Source organism: Elephantulus edwardii, unplaced genomic scaffold, assembly GCF_000299155.1.
Source record: "Elephantulus edwardii isolate Elephantulus edwardi_28Jun2011 unplaced genomic scaffold, EleEdw1.0 scaffold00062, whole genome shotgun sequence".
Taxonomy (NCBI): domain Eukaryota; kingdom Metazoa; phylum Chordata; class Mammalia; order Macroscelidea; family Macroscelididae; genus Elephantulus; species Elephantulus edwardii.
The window spans coordinates 785,159-791,706 of NW_006399812.1; positions in this window are offsets into that span (position 1 = coordinate 785,159).

Below are 6,548 nucleotides of genomic sequence, written 5' to 3' on the forward strand. Positions count from 1 at the left end.
AACAACATATTTGTGTGTGTTACTATAATATACATTTCTTCAAAAACTAGTGGGTTGGACATTTCTCATATGTACTTGGTGTTTATTAGAGTCTGCGGTTGTTGGGTGCTGCTGAGTCAGTTCCAACTCATACAACCCAAGGTACACTAGAACAGAACTCTGCCATATCAAGTATCACCCTCACAACTGTTGCAATGCTAAGTCTAATGTTGGGCTGTGTTTGGGTTTGTTTGTTTTTTTATTTTATATTTGTGTACGAAATTCATATACATTTTGTTTCACAATTTCCTTCATTAACACTGTGTTGCATATAATCATTCTAATGTAATATTTTATAAAACTAATCATCATTCAACTATGCCCACTATTACTTCCATCTTTTCAGTTCTTCATTGGATCTTTCCTATTTTCTTTATCCCTCCCTCTACCCACCAAATTGTGCAACCCTGTGATCTCCCCTTTGCCCACCCTCACCTCCCTACTCCCACTCCTTCCCCCTTTGGACTTCCATACATGTTTTTACAATAATGGTCTACATGTAGTATTTGTCCTTTTGAGACTGAATTGTTTTGTGTTTTTTTTAAAAAAAGGTATCTGCAATGAACATATCATCAAGTGTTCAAATTCTATCATTCAATCTCCAGCATTCCTGTCACTAAGGTCATATTTTCAAACTACCAATTCTCCTTTGTTTCCAACTTTTTAATTCCAGTTATCAATTGTAATAATGCATCCTGGTTGCATGCTTAATCTTAGACTGCAAAAACATGTAAAAATTCCCAATGAATTTATACGTGGTGAGCTCTACAGGGAAATGTAAATCAAAACCACTACAAAAAGAGGAAGATGGCATCAGGACTGGAAGAATACTCATTAATGACCAGCAATGAAGGAAGAAGCTGAAGACACTGACAAAAAAAAAATAAGGCCCCAGGAACTGACTGGACACCAACTGACATTTTTCAACTAACAGATGCAACTCTGGATGTGCTCATCAGTCTATGTTGGGATATTTGGAGTAGAGCTGCCTGGCCAACTGACTGGAAGAGATCTTTATTTGTTCCCATTCTCAAGAAAGGTGATCCAACACAATGTAGACAGTATTCGCTAGTTTAATAATCTCACATATGCAAACAAACTAATGAAGATCAACTTAAAACAGCTAGAACAGTACATTAAAAAAGGACTTTGAGAAGTTCAAGCTGGATGCAGATGAGACTGTGGCATCAGGGATATCAATTCTGAGGTCAGATGGATCCTGGCTGAAATCAGAGACTACCAGAGCATATCAATTTGTATTTTATTGACTATGCAAGGGCTATGAACTGTATGAATCACAACAAACTATGGCTAACATAAAGAAGACTGGGAATCCAAAAACACTTAATTATGCTCGCATGAAACCTATACCTAGATGAAGAAGCAATTGTTCAAATGGAGCAAAGGAACATGTAAATGTATGACTGAAAATCAAAAAAGATGTGTCAGAGTTTTATCCTTTCTCTGTACCTATTCAATCTGTATGCTGAACAAATGATTCATGAAGCTGGACTCTATGAAGAGGAATGTGGCAACAGGATCATAGAAGACTCCTCAACCACCTACATTATACAGATGACACAAGCTTGCTGAGTGTGAGGACTTGAAGCAGTTGTTGCAGAAAGCCAAAGAACCTTTAATATGGATTTCATTTACTGCTATTACTAGACCAACAGGCAACATCATGACAGATGGAGAAAAGACGGAAATTGTCAATGATTTCAAATTACTTGGATCAACAACTAGCACCTTTGGTACCAATAGTCAGAAGATTAAAAGATGTACTGCATTAGGCAAGCCCAAAGCCAGGAATGTCTCCAAAATACTGAAGAGCAATGATGTCAGTTTGAAGAGTCAAGTGTACCTGATTCAGGCCACAGCTAATCAATTGCTATACTTTTGAGAGCTGGACAATGAATAAGGATGACAGAAGAATTATTGATGCCTTTGAGATGTCATGTGGAAGAAGAGAACTAAATAACCCATGAACTGGCAAAAGCACAAACATATATGTCTTAAAGTGCAGCCAGAGTATTCCTTATAGTGATGTTTTGTCTCTCATACTGTGGGTGTTGCTAGGAGGGGCTATTTCTAGGAAACAGACATCATGCTTGGAAATCTGAAATGTCAGCAAAAGAGAGGAAGACATTCAACAAGATGGACTGACAGATTGCAGGAGTGGACTCAAGTGTGTCAGATGGTTAAGAATGGCACACGCTAGGACAGGGTTCAGGTCTGTTGTTCACAGGACAGCTGTGAGTTGTGCTTGACTTGATGGTACGGAACAGCATTACTCACCTGAGAAATGCTAATGACAGAAACTTCCTTGCAGAAAACAAAGTAGTTATTGATGAAGTTCAAAGACAGAAGTTCTTTAGTATGGATTATACTCATCATAAAACAAAGGCCCTCACAACTGGACCAGTAAACATCATCATAAAAAAAAAAGTTTTCAAAGATTTGCTTTTATTCGGATCCACAATAACACCCAAGTAATCAAAAGACATGCTATAGGAAGCTCTGGTGGCCTTGTGACAAGAGGCTGCACTGCAATCCTGAAGGCACATGGTTTAAATTCACCAGATGCTCCACTGGAGGGGGAGAGGCAATCTCCTCCTCCACCAGGTGGATCTGATTCGACAGTACACAACAAAAAGAAAACAAACAAAAAGGTATGCTACATTGGGAAAGTCGGCTGTCAAGGACCTCTCCAAAGTGGTAAGAGCAAAGATGTCAGTTTAAAAACAAAAGTGTGCCTGGTCCAAGACATACTATTTTCAATTTTATATGCTTGTGAAAGTTGGAGAAGGAACAAGAAAAATCAAAAAAGCAATTATGCCTTTGAATTTTGGTGTTGGAGAAGAGTTGAGTATACCACGGTCTGCCAAACGAACAAGAAACGCAACTGGAGTATTCTTCAGAGGTAAACATGGTCCTCTGGGCATATTGTCAGGAGGGACCTGTCCCTGAAGAATGTCATCATGCTTGGAAAAACAAGAGGGTCAGTGGAGAAAGAAAAATCTTCAATGAGCTAGGCTCACAGTGACTGCAGAAATTGTGAGCATGGAATAGAATCAGTAGGATTTCATTCTGTTGTCCAACTGTTATTCTGACTCACATCAACCTATTCAGGACACAGCAGAACTGCCTCAAAGGCTATGCAAGGGTCTAGTCTTTAATGTAGCAGACTCTCAAATTTTTTGTTTGCATAACAGCTGGTGGGTTCCAACACTCAACTTTTCACTTAGCAGCAAAACATATAACACACTGCACAACCACCTTACTGTAAGTTGTTTTTGTGTACTGTCGGGTTGGGAACTGACTCACAGCTGATCCAGAGGGTTCTCAGAGGCAGTAAACTGCCTAAGAGGAGACTGCTCATCTTTCTCCCATGGAGCAGCTGGTGGATTCAAACTCCATACCTTTGAGTTGGCAGCAGAACTCCTTACCGCTATGCCACCAGAGCTTCCTCATGTCTAAAATCAAAAACACTAACAACATCAGAGGCCAGGAAGGATGCAGAAGAAGAATTCACATTCATTCAATATTGGTGGGAAAACAAAATTTCACTTTGAAAAATAGTCTAGCAGTTTCTTACAAAGCTAAAAACAAGTCTTTAGTAGGCTCCAGGAATCACACTCCAAGGTATTTATAAGTTAAAAATCTATGTCCCCACAAAAGTTTACACATGTTTTTAAGTGGCTTTATTCATAATTGCCAAACACTAAAAGCAACCAAGATGGAAATATTCTTCAATATGAAATGGATAAAAAAAAAATTGTGGTCGATTGGTATGAGAGAATTATTTGAGGAATAAAAGAAATGAGCTATCCAAAACAACTATGATATATCATCTCACCCCAGCAACAATACTAAACAAAGTTCAACAAGCCAGCACCAACAAATGCTGGCTAAGTTGAGGAGAAACTGGCCCTCTTACTCACTGCTGGTGGAAATGCACAGCCACTATGGAAGGCAGTCTACCTTCTAAAAAAGTTGTAAACAGAAATACTATTCAATCCAGCAATTCCATTACTGGAAATACACTCTAATGAAACCAGAGCCACGACTCAAATAGATGTATGCACACCCATTTTTATTGCCGTGTCACCCTTATTCACTGTCCAGCTTTCTAATGCGTAGCAGGTGACTGAGAAGATAATGGCTTTAATCAGGCCCACCTTGGTTTTCCTACTGAACAAAACTCTTCAGCATTTTGGAGAGGTCTCTGTTGGCTGGCTTGCCCAATGCAATAAGTCTTCTGATTTCCTAACTGATGGTACCAAGGGTGTTTATTGTTGACCCAAGCAAGATGAGATCATTGAAAGGTACTATCCTTTTTTTCATCTATCATCAATGCTGGGATGTTCGTCCTGTGGTAAGGACCTTTCTTTTCTTGAGGGAGAGCTGGAATCTGATACCAAAGGTCCCTGACCTTCTAAAGCATTTCCTATCTCAATTTCAGTAAGCAAAGTTGTATCACCTGCATGACGCAAGTTGTTGATGAGTCTTCCTCCAACTTTAATTAATGCCATATTCCTCTTAAGAGTCAAGCTTCTCAAAAAATTTGCTCAGCATACAGACTGACCAGGTATGGAGAAAGATGCTGCCATACATTCTCCCTGATTTTAAACACTGTAATGTTCCCTTGCTCAGTTCAGACAAGACAACAGTTTGTCTAGGTATAGATTCTGTATGAGCACAAGTGTTCTGGGATTCTCATTCCTCTCAATGCTAGCCACATTTTGTTATAATCCTCAGTCAAATGCCTTTGCATAGTTAATAAAACACAATAGGCCTTCTTCTGGTGGTTTCTGCTTTTAGCCAGTATCTATCTGACATCAGCAATGATATCCTTGGTCTAGAGCCTCTTCTAAAACCAGCTTGAACTCCTGGTAGTTCTCTGGCAATGTACAATTCTAGAAGTTTTTGAATGATCGTCAATAACATTTGCTTGCATGAAATACTAATGATATTGTTCAATAATTTCCACATATTCTGGAAAACACTAGGCAGATGGTAGCTGACTGTTGCCAGGGGTTAAGGGGAAAAAGAGCTATGATGAGCAGGCTAAACACAGAGGACTTTTAGGACAGTGAAAATATTCTGCATGATACTATATGGCAGACATAAAACATTCTAATTTGTCAAAAATCTAGAAAATGGTACAACAAAGGATGAACTCCAACACAAACAATGAACTAATAACATAGTATCATTTATATTACTGTTGTTGTCAGGTGCTCTTAAGTGAGCCCTAACCCACAGCAACCCCATGTTTAACACTGTGAAAGAGAAAAATATATAGGCACTGTACTTTCTATTCTATTTTTCTGTATTGCTAAAATTGTTCTTAAAAAAAAAAAACAACAAAACTTTGATGTCCATTCTTATTAGTCTCAAGTTTAGGAATGAACAATCAAGTTTAGAGAATGTAAGGTCCAATCATTTTCTGTTTAGACTAAACCTCCAGGATCTTTTTAGTCTTCAGTACAGATTACACCTCAATATAAAGAGAACTGACAAGAAAGCAAACTTATTACTCTTTCCCTTCAGTATATGTTGTTCTTGTTATATGCCGTTGAGTCGCCTCATAATGGCCCTATGTACAACAGCCCTAAACCCTGCTCTATTCTGCGAGAAAGACCCTTGATGAGATGGACTGATTCAGTGATTGGGGTAACTGGAGTAGGTGTGTTAGAGACAATAAGGTTGGAAGAGTACTGATTATACATCAAAAAAAAATGAAAGAAATCAGCAGTCAAGAAATCAAACAAAATATTACATTGGCCTAATCTACTACAAAGATTATCTTTAAGGCACTAAAGAGCAAAGATGCCATTCCAAGGACAAAGGTGACCACCAATCTAAGCCATGGTATTTTCAACCGCCTCAAATGCTTGTCAAAGTTCAACAATGAATAAGGAAGATCAAAGAAGAACTGATGTCTTTGAACTATGGTACTGGCAAAGAATACTGAATATACTGAGGACTGCCAAAAGACCAAGCAAATGTGTATTGGAAGCAGTACAACCAGAATACGCCTTAGAAGTGAGGATGGTGAGACTATCTTATATGTATTTTGTGCATATTAGCAGGAGGAGCAAGCCTCTGGAGAAAGACATATATAACAAAGCAGAAAGCCAGCAAAGAAGAGGAAGACGACAAGATGGGGTAACACCACGGCTGCAACAATGGACTTTCACACAGTAACAACAGTGAGGATGGTACAGGACTGGGCAGTGTTGTGTTGTCAGTATAAGTCAGAACAAACTCAGAGTAACAACATAATCAAGAATGACTAACAGCAGTAAATATTTTAGTTACATAGACAATGGATTTTAGTAGAAACTAATCACATGACATCAAAAATATTTGCCTACAAGGGTATCATCCAGGAAGAGTGCAAATGGTCACTGCAAAGACAGATGAGGAAGAAAAGACCAAAATGGATGTCAGAAGAGACTCTGAAAATTGCACTGGAGCGCAGAGAAGCCAAAGCACAGGGA